The sequence below is a fragment of the Diprion similis genome, chromosome 9 (assembly GCF_021155765.1).
Source record: "Diprion similis isolate iyDipSimi1 chromosome 9, iyDipSimi1.1, whole genome shotgun sequence".
In the NCBI taxonomy this organism is placed as follows: Eukaryota; Metazoa; Arthropoda; class Insecta; order Hymenoptera; family Diprionidae; genus Diprion; species Diprion similis.
The window spans coordinates 3,195,932-3,214,664 of NC_060113.1; the positions used below are offsets into that span (position 1 = coordinate 3,195,932).

The 18,733-nt window shown below is 36.4% G+C and overlaps 1 protein-coding gene across 2 annotated transcripts in view; it reads left to right on the forward strand.

Annotated features, from left to right (window-relative positions):
• Positions 1-4,693: 4,693 nt before the first annotated feature.
• Positions 4,694-18,733, forward strand: part of LOC124410649 (leucine-rich repeat-containing protein 15-like) — a 67,371-nt gene continuing 53,331 nt past the window's right edge. For both annotated transcript variants that reach the window (XR_006929612.1, XM_046889171.1), the window contains exon 1: positions 4,694-4,768. The gene's annotated coding sequence lies outside the window, so the exon portion shown is untranslated. The remainder of the gene's footprint in view (positions 4,769-18,733) is intronic.

Genomic DNA, 18,733 nt, shown 5'->3' on the forward strand with positions numbered 1-18,733 from the left:
CGTTTCGCCTGGCACTCTGCGGTGGCCGGTAACATTAGAACCGATCACAGGCGATGCGAGAAAGGCGGTAAAATTCACCGCAGATTTAATGCCACTTCAAGCCTGATGTTGTCAATTTTACGACCTACTGAATGAAGAAATATTCCAGCGCAAACCTTCGGACTTTTCCTCGTATAGCGTCGCGTCGCACGTAAAACTCGCCCGTGAAACAATCGATCCAAGCGCTACGTCATTGCCGTATTTCATTCGTTAAATTTAGTACCAAACGGTAAAAATTTCAATTATTATCCGAATTACGTACAGTAATTATTCCATAGAAAAAAGGAAAAGAGAAAAAGAAAAAAAGCAAAAACCCCAGTCGCTTGTATTTCAGCAGAATTGAATAACTCGGGAATCATAAACGTGTTACGTCACCCCTGCAACGATATTCTTCAACTTCGATGGATAAAAATTCTTGATTTTTTTCGACAGTAACCCTCCCCCCCCCCCCCCCCCCTCCTTCCCCTTACCGACGAAAAAAATTCATCCAATTTAATTAAAAAGCGTGAAGTGTAATTAATTGAATAAGTTCGTAGGTAATTAGTGTAACGTGGAAATTGACATCTAATTATGCGACTGAATATCCTTACGCTATACGCGATTAAAAGTTGGTGGAAAAATGGAGGGTGAAAAATTTCATATTTTTTGCATTATATCCCGGTATAATGGCTAATCTCAGAATTCGATGGAGAAGGAATGGATGGGATGGAACACAATCGTCTCGACGAGATAATTACAGCCTCCGATCTCGATATCGCCATCAACTCGCTTGCACACCGCCTTGTAGAAAGAATTTCCAAAGTCACCGATAGAAAATACATATATATATATATATATTTATATAAAGAAGTTTTATCTACAGCCACGTTAATAAAATTTCCACGTAATTTCTATCCGTTTTCAACGTAGTCGAGTGGCCGTTAATCGATAGAAGAAATAGGTGTAATATACCTCTCTTATTTTCTTTCTTTCTTTCTTTCTTTCAGCTGTATTATTATAGATAATAATTTCTTCCCGTTAAAGAAAGCAAAAATTATAAGCGTATATGTGTACGTAGGTGTGTGTATATATATATATATACATATCAATAATTGTATGTATATATATATATATATATATATAGGTGAAAATTACTCGCTAGATTTATCCCGGGGATTTTCTTCCACTTCGAGACCGGAGATGATGAGTTTTCACCTTCTGATCCCTTCGCAGCTGCACGCTTCGAAGGAAATGAAGAGCTCGCGTGTGACGATCGGAGACGGGAAGTCGGAGCTTGAAGAAGATGTGCTGACCGATGACGCGCTGATTCGCAAATTCGCGTTTATTTCGTTGTTCACAGAAGAAAAATATGCGAGAGACGAATTATCACTAGACTGAAACATCGGTCACTTTAATCACGAGATTAAAGAGATTAAAGAATAAAGTGCGTTCGAATTTGAAAAGTCAATTTAACTCGAGATTCATATTTTCGTGTTAATTATTTCGTGAGTAACCGAGTGGAGCAAAATACGGTTACACAAGTAAGTCTCAAAAGAGATAATTAAAATTCATAGATCTCATGGAGCAATCAACTTGTACAATATTTAAAAAATATAGAACTCATTATTGTGTTAAGGCGTTTATAGTTTTTTTTTTTTTTTTTTTCCCCCCTTTTCATTTCCCAACTCACTTATTCATTCATTCATTCATTCATTCATTCACACTTCTCGAATACATTACGTATGTAGTGTAAATAAATATTACGCCAGGTACGTGAGTCATAGACACACAATGAACAGGTACATTAAAGGTACAAGACACACTAAGTCTGTGTATTATAAGTTGCGTTAAGCAGCGTCGAGCCATTTCGTATTCCGTCGGCACGAGTAAGTTAATCGAAGACCTTGAAGAGACCGGAAGTTTGAAGGTGGGTGGGGAGTCGCAGGAAGTTTACTTTTCGACAAGAACCACGTATAGTTGTTAGAGAGGCACCAGCCCGAACCTACCTACTTGAAAATTCTCCACCCAAGTCCTTCGGTCGTTCCTAATTATCCAAGAATGGCTTGGCTCCAACCTGCATGGCAATGATTTTTCCGTTTCTTCCTTAAAAAATTGGCAAAATGCAGGAGTTCGATTCTCGAATACTCCTCGTTTCGAATCGTTAAGGGTGTGCAGCAAGACCCAACGATTCGTCGATACGGAGAAGAAGAAGCCCGGAATTGGATTTCGAGATGAGTTTAGGTACGACACGATGCATAGAATTGCGTGCAAAAACAACGCTCAGTATTTTAAAGATCGTTTCTGCAAGGTTCCACAGGTTTCCGCTAGTCACGATTAGGAAATTAGCGAACGACGATATCGTCTCATGTCAGTCACGGTTGCGATTCATCCACTGATTGGATCTAGTATTCAAAATCGTGGCATGTGGAAAAAAGGAATGAAAAAGAAATTAAGCGAAAATCAGGATAAACCAAGGATCGAAAGAACCGTTAATCGTCTTATACCCAAGACGAAAGCCCCTGCGGTTCTTCGATTCACGTCAATAGCTCTGCACTTTAGTCAGGAAGTTTAATCATTAGAAAGGATTGATTGATCGAAAAATTATCCCCTGTCCGAAACATCTGTATCACTTAACTATCCTGCATCGTTAAGTTAAGTTATATATATATATATATTATATATATATATTTATATCCACCGGAAGTCGATCGTTAATTACTTCATCAGCAGAAGTATGATAAGACTTACATACGTTTTTCAAAAACCCAAAGAAAGCCTTGTTGAATTAATTCTGGCAGAATTCTATGGCGTTGTTATTTGCAGACGAACGGCAATTCTAATATAAGAAGAGAAAATAGCCTGCAACCCTGATTGTAAGTGCAGAGCTATTTGCACTGGGTGGTGAAGTACCTACATTGGAGAGGTTCTTCTAGGCGCCCGACGAGGATGGCAAACATAATAATCTTTATACGAGCAGTGCCGCGGAGATGATCAACTATTATTTACCTCTCCTGGGGGTTAGAGCTCTTAGGAGAAGTGGCGATGAATATATACGCGACTGCACACCCACACAAAGAAAGAAGCAAACAAACACAGCATATTCACTTTTCGCAGTCAGTCCGCGGATTTCTTTGAAAAATTAACTTGAATACACCGGGTAGCATGAGCCTTAGAAAAACCTTTCCTCAACCGTATCTGCATTGCAAAATATATATCCGCCATGTAGATATAAAACACGCGCAGACTGTGTTTGGTGCGATAAAATGTTGTGGGTGAAGTTATTTCGTCACGTCTTTAAAAATAACAATCCACTTAGATGTACTTTCGGTGGAAAAGTTCGCGTCGTTGTTCAGCTCCAGTGTCACTTCAAAAGTTAATTATATATCTATAATACTAGACATCGAATGATGGTCATAAGTGTTTCCAAGAGAATAAATTCTCTCGAGTATTTCGTGTTATAATCAAATTTGTGTAAAAACTGATGGTAAAAACTGTATCAGATAGACGCAAAGACAAGCGGAATGACCAATGACGTGAAATTTCCGTCCTGCTCCAACATCGGAAGCAGCGCGTCTTTCATGCCAACTTCCGCTCTGTTCTATCGCAATATAATATAAAGTGGATAGAAAATTGGAACAACGGTGGGTGTATGATCGATACGAAGACATCGAGGAAAGTTTGTTATATATATATATATATATATATATATATATTATATATATAACGTTGTACCTTGGACCGCGACACGTAGACTCACCCTGCACTTGAGCATTCACCATAAAGTGAAAATAGGTCAGACATTGATAGGGTATAGGTTCGTGCCCCGTGGCGTTATTCAATATGTAGGTATACTTGAAAGTAATTCCACCATACGTATCCTCGTAAAGGTTTCTAATCGTCTTGAATAACGTTTGTCGACTGCGCTTATAACGGTTTCGTTGGGTTAGGATGGATCCGTGAGGTTGGTTTATACACGCCGTCGATTATCCGAGTGCAGTTTATCAGAAATGAATATTGATTCTCGGTCCTCGAGGACGGTGCCATCCGCAGTATAAAGAGGACAAGCTCACGCGATGCAAAAATTGAACGCCTTGTAGATATATGGGTGCGCTAGTACAATATCGATAGAATATTTTCATTGTATATGTATACCTTCCCCATTAAATTATCAGTATACTCGACAAAACACTTCTCTATAGCTGCATGCACGGTTCATGGATTGAAAGTAATATAAATAATGGCAGGCACTGTTGTACAGTGTATAAAGGTAGTCGTTGCATGCTCTGTAGAGTGCGGTGCGTGATTGAAATGTCACTGAGATTCACCCTGGAAAATTTTATACATCTAGTTGGCATTTAATTAACTTGCAAAATGATGGAGGAAAATTTCTTCGAGGATCTAAGATTCCAAGTTTCGGTTCTGGTTCCAGATTCCGTTACCGACACTTTATCCGAGCATTCTGGAAAAAGGTTTGTGTCTGGGCTAAGTGAAGTGTCGGTAACGGAATCTGTATTCAGAACCAGCACCCCTAGGAATGTATATCTACTTATATCCATGATTACATTTATAAGAGTTTTTCAAAATTTGATAAAAAAAAAAAATAATGCAGTGTCGATTATTCAATATTTTAATCAAAGCACGATGTATTATATTAATGATTAATTATATGTTTCAGACTTAACACTATCATGGATTACGCTTGAAGGATAAATCGGCTCGGTAACTCGAATTTCTCGGCATGAAAAGATCGGTAAGTAGATAAATTTCTTCATTTTAAAACGACCAAAAATCGCACGCTAAAAAAAGAAACAGGGCAAGTTCGATACATGCGACAGTGTATTGACAAATACACGGAGTTTCATAAATCATCCCTAAACATCTACGTACGTACATACATATATGTACTACATACGCGGTGAAAAATCCCCGGCAACAACTCACGTCAGGCATTCTCGAATTCATATAATTGATCGCTAAAGTTATAATAAGAGCTAGACGTATATATTGCACACACACACACACACGCACACATATACACACATTATATTATGCATAGGTATAATATTTCATTCGGCATTTAAAAAATAATTTGTATAAGGCAAATCCGTCCCGAGGCAACCGCGTATTTTCTGTAAACGTACCTAACACACAACCGACTGTTAAAAAGTGGAGAAAAGGGGAAAAGTTTTGCGGTCTTTTCTTCGTGGCTCCTCATGCAGGCACCTCTTCTACACGAGTTGTATCTCGGAAACGGGCGGGGCTGAGATTTGCTAACTCGTATCCAGCGTGGCTATATATACGTGGATATCTAACATCTAAAGTGGGTTCTTTGCAGTCGGTCGTGCCCGAGTATAGCGGCGAGGTAATGACCCGGGAATTATCACTCGACTCGATGATACTTATTATATATGAATTAGACTGTAGTGCTGCGCTGGGCTGAATTTTCGTATGAATATATAGAAAAGATTTGTTGGAGTAGAAATGGCTATTGGAAGTAATGAAATACGTAAATTCCTCTGCAAGTTTTTTTTTTCAGGACTGAGATTTTTTTTCAACTCACAATTAAACGAGTTCGAATTTCAAATTTGTGACTTATTACAAATATTTTCTTTTTGAATCTGATTGCGATCGAACATCGACGACTAAAACTGATTAAATTGAATTGACAAGATATTTTTCGGTTTTCTTTGTTAGTTATCTTTTACCAGTATTATATATATAACTCGTCCATCCTTAATTTTTTTTTTAATTCTATAAATATATGCATAATCAATTATTGGGTGACTGTTGGAAAACTTTTATACCTCAGATATTGAAGATATAAAAAATTGATAATATATGTATATACAGTTATATACAATTAAGCAGATCATTTGATAGATATCAGCTGGAATCTTCATCTCGACGCTTTTTCTACACTTTACACATGTAATTCCGGGATACATAGGAACGTTTAGGGTGCAGTCTGGGTCTCGTATCTCATATAGCACCGTAAATACAATTTTCCTATGTGAAATTCCCCAAGGTAAAAGCGGAAAGAACCTAAATTGCAAAACTAACATTATTTCGCGGTAAAGCACGACGCTGTAACAAACTCAAAGTTGACCCGGATGTCCTCACTATTAACGTTCAAATTCGGCGCAATACCACGAGTAAAGGTGTTTTAATGAAAAAAAAAAAAAAAAAAAAAGAAAAATAATTCATGTATTCGAATTTAAGCTCCTTTACAAGTATCAACAAATATGTGAAGCGAAACGTCGCAGATTCGAGATATCAATTGAATTAAAAAGCAATTAATAGTTAATAAACTGCCGGAGATTGGAGTAGTTCGTCTGCACGGTGAACGGAACGGATCTGTCATTGAAGGGATCGCGAGACGGGTTGTAGTTCGACCTGGACGTACGTAATCCCACCAGGCTTGGTTGAATTTAGTCTAATTTCCCCGGAGATATGATACGCGTCAGGCTTATTACAGAAGTGCACAAACTGCCAATGGAGGTTAGAATATAATGCGGGCAACAGGTAGGCATCCATGCCCAAGCCCATGATAAATCATCCAAACTCGAAGGACAAAGAAAAGTTTGAAAAAGGCGAAGTGTCTTCCATTCCATTTTCAGGGTGTCCAGTTATTTGTGAAAACGTAATTCCCAGAGAATTCCAGGTTTTCCAGACGAGAATTATTGTTTATCCAGTTTATTCTCGTGTAGACAATAAATGAAAAATACAAGAGTCATACGATCAAGAATATTCTATATTTGATTAGAGCACAGCTCATTGTGAGAGGAATTTGTAAGAATTCGCTAGCACGTACAATTTTTAAGAAGTCAAGGTTTGATTCATGACTATTGCCTGAAAGTTGAAGGAAAAATTTTTATTTTCACCAAATGGCTAAATTTTTATGAATGTAGAATGAAAATTATTATATTCTAGATACGACATGAAATTCCCTGAGAATTCCCTGATTCCATAATTTCCATGAATACTGGACACTCTGGATTTTATATTTAAGAATTGAAAAATGCTATTGCAATGTAACTATAGCGAAAAAATTAATATTGGTAGGCCTGTACGTACAGTATAGATTTAATTATGAAACCTTTGTTTCGTAAATCCTTACGGGGTCACAGCGTAGAAACGGAGATATCGAATGAAAATTAGTTACCTTTAACGAAGTAAAATTTGGAATATGAAAATAAAAATTAATAAAACAACAAAACAGGGGGAAAAAAATCGTAAGTAACCGAATTGTCAACAATTTGAGATGAAAATTGATTGAGTTACTCTCAAGACACGGATATTTGAGAAAAAAGTATGGCGATACTGCGCGATGAAAGAAAAATATTTTGTAAAGAGTGATTGAAGTTGAATTTTTGGCAAATGAATGAATTGACGATTTTTACGATAATTCATTATTTACCTTGAATGAAATCCGATTATTTCGGCTGTTTTTCACATCGAATTTACGGACGAAACGCCGTGGGGTTATTTTGACCCCAGTATGCAGCGTAAGGGTAAAATTCATGAATTCTCTGTATATATACAGTATGACGTATTTCTGCGTTTGAAAACTCGCTGAAAGTTGAAAACCGCGACTTTATAATCGCGTCCCTAAATCTCCATCTTTGCATTATACAACCAGCTAGCTGATTTAAATACGTTAATGGTATTTTCACGGTTCGAGTATATCTATACCGTGTCTTCACCCCCTCGTATTGTCTCGACTCTCAAGATTACCTATGCATTTAAACCCATTATCTCCCTCAACAATGCAACGCGTTTTTCCCGCGATTCTTCGTCGTTTTATTTTCCTTCCGTAAATTTCATTAACTTCTTTTTAATCGCACGACATTTTCACACCGACCTGAGCACTAAGCCCCAGCCACAGTGGGGGAGGGGGGGAGGCTATGAATATTGTATCAGGAGCTGGTTGACGAATGTTTATTATTTTTGAAAACAAATTATAATTCGCTTAAAATCAATACCGCATTTCAACTGGTACTACAGCATGTAGAACCTGAAGGTGTAACCTAAATACATATGATATGATATAATATCTGCAGTTGCGTATCGAATTAAGAAAAAAAGAGGGGGGAGGAGAGAGGGGGTGTATAAAGAACCGGTAATACGGGTTAAATCTTGAATGTCCGCGGTTGGAAACAAGTTTCGGTCAAAGTTTCTGCGCGTGAAGATCGGACGGTTGTTAATTCGAGATGAAACGACTTGAGTAGTTGCTGTAATCAACGAGGATTGAAGGACAAGTGGATATCGGAGAGAAGTCACTACACGTGTTGCAAATGTTTACTGCGAAAGCACGTAGCAATCTCTCGTGTAATCGATTGAAAGCCTTGTATGAAATTAAATTGAACGTTTGCAAAATGCAAGGAATTGCATATTTCGAAGGTTCACTTTTCAAAGAATGAAGAAAATCGATCTTGGCGATATTTAAAATTAGCGAAAAGTTTTCAGACAAGAAGTTTAGGATTCGAGTAATAGTGAAAAATTATTGAATTTGGTTGTTTCGAAAATTATTTTAATACGAAACTTTAGATTCGTGTACTCAAATTGTCATTTGCAAATCGACCATGGAAGGGAATGGAAATATTTTTATTTATCCAACGTGTGAAATGTGGTAGATAAAATATGTAACAATGGTCGAGGAATTTGGCGAGAATTATGGGTGACGAGAAAATTTTAAGACGAGGAATTCCTCGCTGGATGTTTGCATACTACGCTTAATACTCCAGATGTCTCTTATCTTTGCATTAATTACCGCTTATCTCCAACCTCTAATTACACGCCCGTGAATTTTAACTTTAGTTTATCATCTTGACTGTTACTTTACGTTCGGTCTTTTAAATTCGTCGTGATTCTATATAATAACCAATTGAAATTTCTTGTTGATATTAATAAAAATGAAAGCAAGATACGACGAGAAGCGATTTAAAATTTAATTTTCTGTCTTGTGTATAAAATATTATTATAATAACAAAGAGCGTAACGAAAAGTTACAAAATATAAGAAAACTTGAAACTTTAAAACATCAACAAATATGAACATCGCGATATAAAGTACAGAAAATCAAACCTCTCGAAAAATATTTCATCAAACGATTATAATAAATACTGATTAAAAAAGAAAGTATAAACTGCAAGAAAAATTAATTAAATATAAATCTACATGTAAAATCGATTTGCCGTTTAATTTTTATTGATCACGTTCACGGTTTACTAGATTAACGGTATAAAATAAAAGAAATCCAAGTCTAATTGCCGATTAGTTCTAGACGCAAGAAACGAATATCCATCGCAGTAAAGAATAAAAAAAAAAAAAAAAAATCGTGTTGTTGTCACTACGAAAGGGGAAAAACCGTGCATATAATAACAAAGAAAAATGAACAATAAAAAAAAAAAAAAAAAAAAAAAAAAAAAAAAAAAAAAAAAAAAAAAAAAAACAACAACAACAACAAAAAGGAAGAAAAAAAAAAAGAAAACGTCACGATATCCCGCGAGGCGAAACGCCGCATCGGAGATACGGTAAAAACTCAACTGCGTGCTTTTTATCTCGAGGGATCAATGGATAGGCAAATACCAAGAGGGGAACTTGGCGGTTTTATACTTGTTAGCAAAAGGCCGACAGTATCCTCGCCCTGCCGTTCTCTTATCGAGAGTAGTGTCGCCTCGCCTCGCAGATTTATCGTTGCACATAGATTCGCGGTAGAATTTCTCCCTCCTGTAGTGCATTTTTATATAAAAATGCAATCCAAAGTTTACCCATTTCGGATGAAAATGTTTACTCAATTTTCTTACAATATTTTCCACCAATGAAAGAGGACAATTTTTTTTTTTTTTTTTTTTTTTTTTTTTTTTTTTTTTTTTTTTTTTTTTTAAACCTTTGATCTGGAAAATGTGAGTGATGAAAAGAAAATGAAAAAAAGAGAGAAAAAAATACAAACTTAGCTATTCGCTCAGGCTGCACGTGCGTCAAGGTGTGGGAGAAAAAAAAATGTATCGAAAACTATTCATATATCTTTATCGTTCACTTCCTGCTTCCGTTTTATATGATAAATCGTCAAGTTTCTTATAACACCCTCGGGATAAGCTCATGTACCTTATACAGGCCTCGCTTCAAGTTTGAACGGAATATACACAGAATAGAGTGAAAAATTGTCTTCTACCGGTAAATTTCTTATATATACCAAAAAATCAAATGGAAGAAATGTGAAAATTAAACTTTTTACCAGGGCGAAGGTATATCGATATTGATAAAGAAAAATTCGTACTGTTGTTTAATATTCAATCGAGAAATATTGAAAAGAACTTTATCATAACTGCAAAATGATTAGATAGAAAAAAAAATATTGTATAACCTGAAGACTAAACGACATTAAAAACATTGAGGAAGATCAAAAAGATGCGGCGCGCAGCACCTGCTCAGAACTTTTCTTAGATACATCTTTCGGCCCCGAAAGAGTTGATTAAAAAGACGAAAAAAATACACACGATACATTGTAAAAGACTGCCGCGCCTCTGCGTTCGTCCTGTTCCCATAAGGATCCTACACCATGGTCACCATCACCTGCCGCACACCTGTCTTTACCCCTGCGGCGTGTGCTCAATTGTATCATTCATGTATATATATACACACCGCATTCCTTACGAAGAAAATGAAAAAGAAGAGACAAAAGGAAAGGGAAGAGCAAGAAGCTGTGGTGAGTTTATAGAAGGAACGAATTGACACCCGAAAGAAGAAACCAAAAAACTTGATTCGGTATACGTGAATTGAAAGGATATAGAATTGAGGAAGAGGGTTTAAAGGGGTGGTGGGATTGAAGTCCCATTGAATTCCGAATCATTTGGTGGCGGAACTTGAAGTAAAGAAATCAAAAAAGTTAAATTTTCTCCACGAAAAAATTTGTAAATTCAGGGCTTTTAAAACTTGTTAAAATCGGCAATTAAAAAAGGCTGTAAATGGCTGGAGGGAAAAATTGTTAAAACAAAACCGTTGAAAAACTATTTCTCTTCAGTTCCTACATAGTCGATTCGACTTTGTTTGAATTTTTTATTCCCTTCAACTTTCACTTCGAGCAATTTTTTAATACCCGTCTTGAATTAACGTGCGATTATAACAAGTAAAAAATGTTAACCAAGCTGTAAATTTCACGTATACATATAAGTATACACAAGTTAAACGAACACGGATTACGAGGAAAGAAACTTGACGCGTCTTCTCTTCCCATGAAGTTTGAAACAAGCATATTAGAGCCCAGAATGTTGCATAGAAGTTTCGGGTAAACATATAATCAACAAACTCGTCTCCTGAGGCAAATAACTCGAGGCTAAGAAGGATGGAAGTGCAAGAGAGGCGCCACTCGACGCCTAGATTTGCCTATCTCAACGTCTACGCCTAGCCTATGTATGTATATACATATATTGGCTTCACCTATGCAATATACATGAATGTATGTATGTATGTATGTATGTATGTACGTACATAGGTGCAGCAATTGTTTGAACCCGAGGCCGGAGGGCAGGCGTTACTTTATGCACCCATTTGCATTATGGGTATGTAGGCATACGTATACATTGTATACGTAGATAGATAAGACACTGGAAAGTATTCAAATGTGCAGAGTACGTATGGGAATGTTTAAAACCGGAATACACTGAATTATGGAACGAATGGGATTATTTAAGGTGAAAAATTGTGACCGTAGGTCAGGGGGGGGGGGGGGGGGGGGGGGGGGGGGGGGTTAAAACCGAAAAAGAGACATATTTTCGGTAATTTTTTTTTTTTGCGGTAATATAAGCAATATTATTTATAATTTAATTTATATACATATTGTGGTACAATTTCTGAAGTATGTTGGAGAAAATTTTCAACAAAAAATGTTGACAAATACGCCTGTGACGGCGAATTTCCGGAAGCGCCTTGAAAAAGAATTGTTTTGCGGCGAACATTGTTACTCGTTACCGAATCATCTGAAACAAAAAAATCGATATACATTTTAAAGCTAATATGTTTCCCCAGGTAATCGGGAAGAGTTTTTTTTCCCCCCCATTTTTTTCTATTTTTTAATAACAAATGAATCGAATTTTTTTTTTTTTTTTACCAAAATCGCGTTTTTCACTTCAAAATGCTGAAAAAACATAGAAAAAAAAAAATTCTTCCCGATTACCTGGGGAAACATATCACCTTTAAAATGCATATCGATTTTTTATGTTTCAGAAAAAAATCACGAAAAAATGCCTCTTTTTCATTTTTAACCCCCCCCCCCCCCCTCCCCCCCAAGAAAGGAAAGAAAAAAGATCGGGTAGATGATCGTGTCTCGTACTTATGCTCCTACGTATGTATAGAATTATTAGAATAAAGTCGAGTCAGCTACTCGGTTTTACATTCGATGAAAGAAGCGGTTCGAAGTGCGATTTTCAAGCGAATATATATGTATACGAGGTTAGCGAAATGAAAGGGGGAAAAGAATAGAAACAAAAAAAAAATCAAGTTAATAAAAGCAAGCAAGCGATCAAAGTAAGTGTGTGATAATCCCGGTTCCCAAAGGGGCTTTGATAAAAAGCTTGAAACATTTTAATTACCATGATGCAGAACGTTGTTTGAGGGAGATATGATGTTAAACGAGATTGGCTGGCTGACTGGGTGAACGAATTAGGGGAGAGGCTGCAGATTTTAATTTTGAAAAACCGATAGCTTTCATTTTACATCCCTTAATACAACGCCTCTGATAAGATATTTGTTTATACAAAGGAAATTACAACCGTCTGTCAGGTGTTAAAGGGTTGTAAACAGTTAAAATTTTCAAAAAATCGTGCTTGTTTTTTTTTTGAGAAGCCACTATTTTGTCAAATTCGGTGCTCCCGAAGATCAGCCATTGCAGCTTTAAAAAGTAATTATTGTTACAAATAAAAAATGTTGAAAATACAGTTAAAATTTACAATAATATGAGTACAAATTTTTACTTGAATTAAATGAAAAAGTCTTCTCATGAAAAATTCTTGAACAATTGATATTTTTCGAACTCCTGACTGTATAATCGATGCTGCGTGTTTTGATACAGCATTTTTAACAATGCAGAGAAATTCTAACAAACAACAATACTAATACATGTTGTACGGTCACATCTACGAAAGTAAAATTTCGAATGACAATTTGCGACGATTCAAAATTACGTTTAATTTTGTTTTATATTTTTTCAAATCAGCGACTCAGCCTTCGGTAAAACGCCTTATAATCGATGTCCGGTAGATCCCATAAACTTTCGATCGATCACCAGGCCGAGAGGAAGGACCATTATGCTCTCGGTGAAAGGACGTTGCACCGTGGCAAGTATGGAAGGTCTCTAATAAACTGATCCCTTTCTTTTACTGTCCCCAAGCAACGAGGGGTTAATCGTGACAATCTCGCCTCGAAATAGCAAACAGCACTCTCAATCAGTGCCGTTTTCCTAAATCTTCGCTCGGTGGAAATGGCCGAAAAGAAGAAGAAGAAGAAGAAAACAAAGAAAAAGTAAAATAAGAAGAGGAAGAGAAAGAGAAAGAGGAAGAAGACTCGGAGGGTGAATCCAATCTGAAGAATTCAGGTGGACGGAGGTCCGTCCATAAAAAAGTGATTGAAACGTACAGAAATCCAAACACTGACAGATCTATCTCATTTAACATCAATCACGTCCGCACTTCTCGCCGATTCTGTGTAAAATACATACATATACGATGATCGAAACCTCATTCGTCTCTCTGAAGCTCTCTGAACAAGCCATCAATTTATTTCCTTAATTAGCTTTTGCAATTTAATGGAAATTATAAGAAAAAAGAAAAAGAAAAAAACATACTATATTTGTTTATTTGTTTATGTAAATTGACGCGGTTTGAATATCATATTTTTAGGGGAAAAATATTTAGTTTTATTGAAAAGGAAAAAAAGTTGGTTGGCCATAAATAGATTTTATTGTTAATTAATTTTATTATAAAATGATATTCCGTTGCGTATTAATGAAATTATGATTTTCTTTTTGGAAATAATATAAATAGTAGATACTGGAACTATTAACGAAAGTTTAGATATCGATGCTTCGTTTCAAATCACTTTGAAATTATTCAAAATCTGGCAGTTTCTTTCGATTTTGTTCTACAATTAAAATGGCTCATTTTACCTAGAAGACAATTTTCTACAAACTCGTAGAAAAACACTTTTTTTATTATCATGGTGTTAAATATTCGATTTTACAACATCGCGCCGATATTTATTACGATCAATTAACGCTTCTGTTACAACTAACTAACCAACGATCAATATCCAAGCTTCTCTCATAACTCCAGAATATATAGTTTTCAAATTTTCCCAAAGATCTTCATAGATTAGAAATAATCTAATAACTTAATCGCCATATAATCAATAAATAAAATAACTCGATAAACACTCAACGTACGATAATCTCGTAAAAAAACTGAACTGAAAGATCCAGTAGAATTTTCTCTTTTCAAATCTCTCTCTCGCATATCGATGAACGAATTGACAAGAGCTCTATACGTCGGCAGAAACGTATATTTACACAAGTCACGAAGTGCTTTCTTTCCTCATAGCCAGATCTAATTCGTGCCAAAGCAAAAAGCTCTCCGTTGCAACATGCAGCCTGGCACGGAGCATTGGCTTTGCGCAAAGGCATAATAATATGGCGCGTCGCGATGCAGATGCAACGAGTGAGGCTAGGTAGTAGAGGAGGGTGAGTATACCGTTTGATATTCCCTAGGTAAACCCTCGCAAAGTGCAAGTTTTAAAAGAGCCGCCTTTAGCCTCGCCTCTCGTATCTAGGTATCAGCAAGCTTTGGGCGACGCGCTTTTAGATACAACGTACAAAGTAGAGTCAAACGTATCCTGCACCTGTCGCATAATGCAAGCTGCACGCAAAGTGCACCTAGTAACTGTCACCTAAGTTTCTGCCTAAGGTTTTGCAAACACGAGAAGCGAGATCGCGATTTGGTAAAAATTCCTCGTCACGTGGTTTTTGGTCAAATTGGCGAGTGTAATTTATTTTTAAACGAGATTTCTAAGAAACCATAATTTTTTTCTTTACCATTTTCGATTGCTAATATTCTCAAAATTATTGAAACGTATAGATTCGTCGAAATCTGCAATGTGAGGAAAAAAATTTTTCGAAGATATCAACAAAAAGTTGTAAACGTCAAGTTTTTTCTTCTTCTCCAAACGCTTCAAAGACTTTTAAAACGAGGATCTCAATTTTCTAAACGTCAATTATCGGAATAAAAGGAATAAGAATAATAATTTTTGGCTGTTACGTCCTTAAATTTCATCACGACGAAAGTTCATATCTACCAGCAATAAATTTATAAGCCTAAACACGATCAAAAAGAAAAAAAATGTACGCCCTCTTGCCTTTTTCAACAGCAAAATGTCGTCAAATGGCACTTACGATCCATAAATATTGCTATCTAAATGCAATGATCAGAAATCATTTGAAGTATTTTAACCCGAACTTGAATTAAACTGAGATTTGGTTCCAATACTAGCTAAGAACAGGCGAACTAGAACATATTGTAGATCAAGGATCAAGGATCAAGGGTATCTAATCCGCAGCCGATTTGGCTGATCGATTACATTCAATACACGAAAAGTGACGGGCGCTGTATCGAATCTGTGCCACCGCATGAGTTGCGAGTTAAGCATGATTGATCGGTCAGGATTGCTCTTGTCGAGCAATATACCGACGCTATAGACGTGATTAAACGAGCAAAGAGATTCTGAAATTCTAACGTTAAAGTAGGTTGTGAAATTCTCACACAGGACGTAAATCCAGCGTCGATAAACGGCGATGAAAAAAAAAGGAAGTGGCAGAAAATTATGGATGCGGTGTAAAAAGTCAGAGAGAATAAAAACGATCAGAGATAGCATCGAAATTTTTAACTGAAATGTACCTCGAGCTAATAGTGAGTTTAATTGAAATTCAACCTTCTCGATGTAACGAAAGAAAAAAAAAACACGCACACACACACACAGAAATTCAAACCTGACCAAATTCTAACTAAATAATAAGTCAGGTTGTAAATAATTTCAAAACGTTAACTTAATAGCGTCGGTTTTCGATGTTAAAATTAAAGTATCAACGGTATTCCAATATCAATGAATTCTCAACCTCACCGCAGTTGATCGTAAAATGTATTCACTAAAAATTGACGTTGAGATGAATTCTTTAATCTATCGCATTTTAATATTATAGGTATATACCGTTATATTAAAAATTCATTTCATACAATTTGTACAAAATTAAATATTCATCGAAAAAATGAATCTTGAAAAATCAATGTTACATGTTTGTATTATTATACCAATATAATGAATTAACGTACTTCAATCTTAGCACATCTTAAAAAACCACTTCGTTTCAAACATCGATTTTACAAGATTCTTATCTTTAATTACTAATTTTTCAGCCGATCTCAACCCTCGATGGTTGCTTAAGAAAAAAATAAAAATAAACAAAAAATAAATAAACCAATCCAACTCCACGAAGCTCATCCCGTTTCCGGTCATCAACTAGCAAATCTCCATTTTCTTAGTGCCGTCTCAAGTTGTCGCAACGAGGCCGAATCGGCAACGCGACACCTCCGCGTTTCTATGGGGACACTTTACACCCGACAGTTTATGACCCGTAGCCTTTTTCCTGTACAGTATAGACCTCACACACACACATATCTATACATATATATATATATATCTATAAGCGTATACAGACGTTCCACGTGAAATTTACCCACCTAGGTAGGATACAAGTACGTACGTATGTACATACCTACGTGGAAACGTGGGTCCCGCATTGACACCGACTTCCCATAAGATCCCGTCGCGTTCGCCACGCTGGCGCGAGTTGCGTGGGACGGAAAGGCGACACCTGTTCTCTGGTTGGATGCCTCCAAGTTGTTGGAATATAGCCTAGAATAGAGATTTTCGGATTTTCGAATACACGCATGCCCCCTCTTTTATATTTCAGGACATGATTCGTCCTCGTACCTACATATAAATAATATATTACACGATCGTAATCACTTTGGAATAATAAAAACGGAAACATTGTGATAGAATTTTGGAAGAAGTTTGAAAAACAGGGAAAAATTTTTTCCAGAATTATTTAATACGTTTAAATTGTGTCGATCGAGTATATTTTTTATTAAAAATTGTAGATAGAATTTGAAATCGATTAAAAAATTTTTGGGAAAATACAACTCAAATGCCTTTGAGAGTCAAAATAATGGTGTAAAAAATCTCGAGCTAAATCAGAGAAGTCAAGGGTCAGACCCAGGTTGATTTGGATCGGAACGCCCTATGTATAAATTTATAAAAACGCGGGGAATGGAAGGGAAGACGAGGCGGCGCCCCGGTAACGTCCCAAGTAAAGTGTACGCCGGTCTATTACCGGTTAGCAATGGCGAATTGGGCTGGCGCATCGGTCGATGTTTCCGTTTCCGGTTACCCACTGCAAGGAAATTCCCTCCTAATGCGGCCGAAAAGCTATATGCCGCACAAAAAACCCCCATGGATACACCATAAAAGTAAGATAAGTTATTAAGAAAAGTCTAAATTACGTGAATTTTTCAAGGGAAGTAAAAGCTTTACTCAAAATCCGTTCATGCGTGAGGAGACGTGTAATTAAAAAACGTCAAAAAAAAAATTTTCTCATTCTATGTATAAACTATAAAGCATCGACACATTTCTCTCATGCTCACAGAGTAAATAAATTGTTTCAAGTATAAAAGTGGGGAGAAAAAAAGAGAAAAAAAATTTTCGAAGGTGATTGAAAAAAAACAATTATAGAGAAATAATAATTTAAAAAAATAGGGCAATTTTTTTCTCGTTCCAATTTATGATTATATACCTACTCGGTGAGTTTTATTTTGAGCAAATAAAGCTACGGTCTGCACCTTTCTAGGTGAATAAAATGTTGTTAAAAAATTTTCACCATGCGCTGTAAAATGAAGATTCAACTTTTTTGCTATCAAATTTCAAACTGGAATAAATGAATAAATATCTTTGAAGGAGTTGAGGAGAAAACAAAAAATAAATAAAAAAAAAAAAAAAAAAAAACAAAGAGAACCAAATGAAAAAAGAAAATAAATGAATAAAAAAAAAAAAAAAAAAAAAAAAAACTTTTTGCAATACTTGAAATGACAAAATTGAAGAAACATGGCATGCAAAAGTGTGAGTCTGCACTTCGGGTGTTCGTTGATCATTATTCTCGGTGCAGTGCTGCGGCAAGAAAGAGGGAGGAAAGGGAGGAGGGGGAGGAAGGAGAGGAAGGGGAGGAAGAGGTCGACTGTCCAGGGCGACGACCCTCGCGATGGCTAACAATGATTTAAATTTTGCTCACTCCTCGTTGCCGAAGCGGCTATAAGGGGGCCCCGATCTTCCCGATAAACGCAGGTACATGCATAAGTCTACGTACATACATATATCTATACTTATGCCTGAGGTTTAGGTGCATAGAGTGTAGGTGCAAGGATCGCCGGTGATACCCGACGTCGAACTCTGATCTTTGGATATGGGGAGGGGGGGGGGGGGGGGGGAGGGGGGTGCAGATTGTGAATGCATCGCTCGGTGGAAAGTAGAGGAGGTTGATTTGAGAATTATAGATGGAGGATTAATCGAATTTGAGTTTTTATTTTTATTTTTTTTTTTTGATTTTCTTCTTTACCAT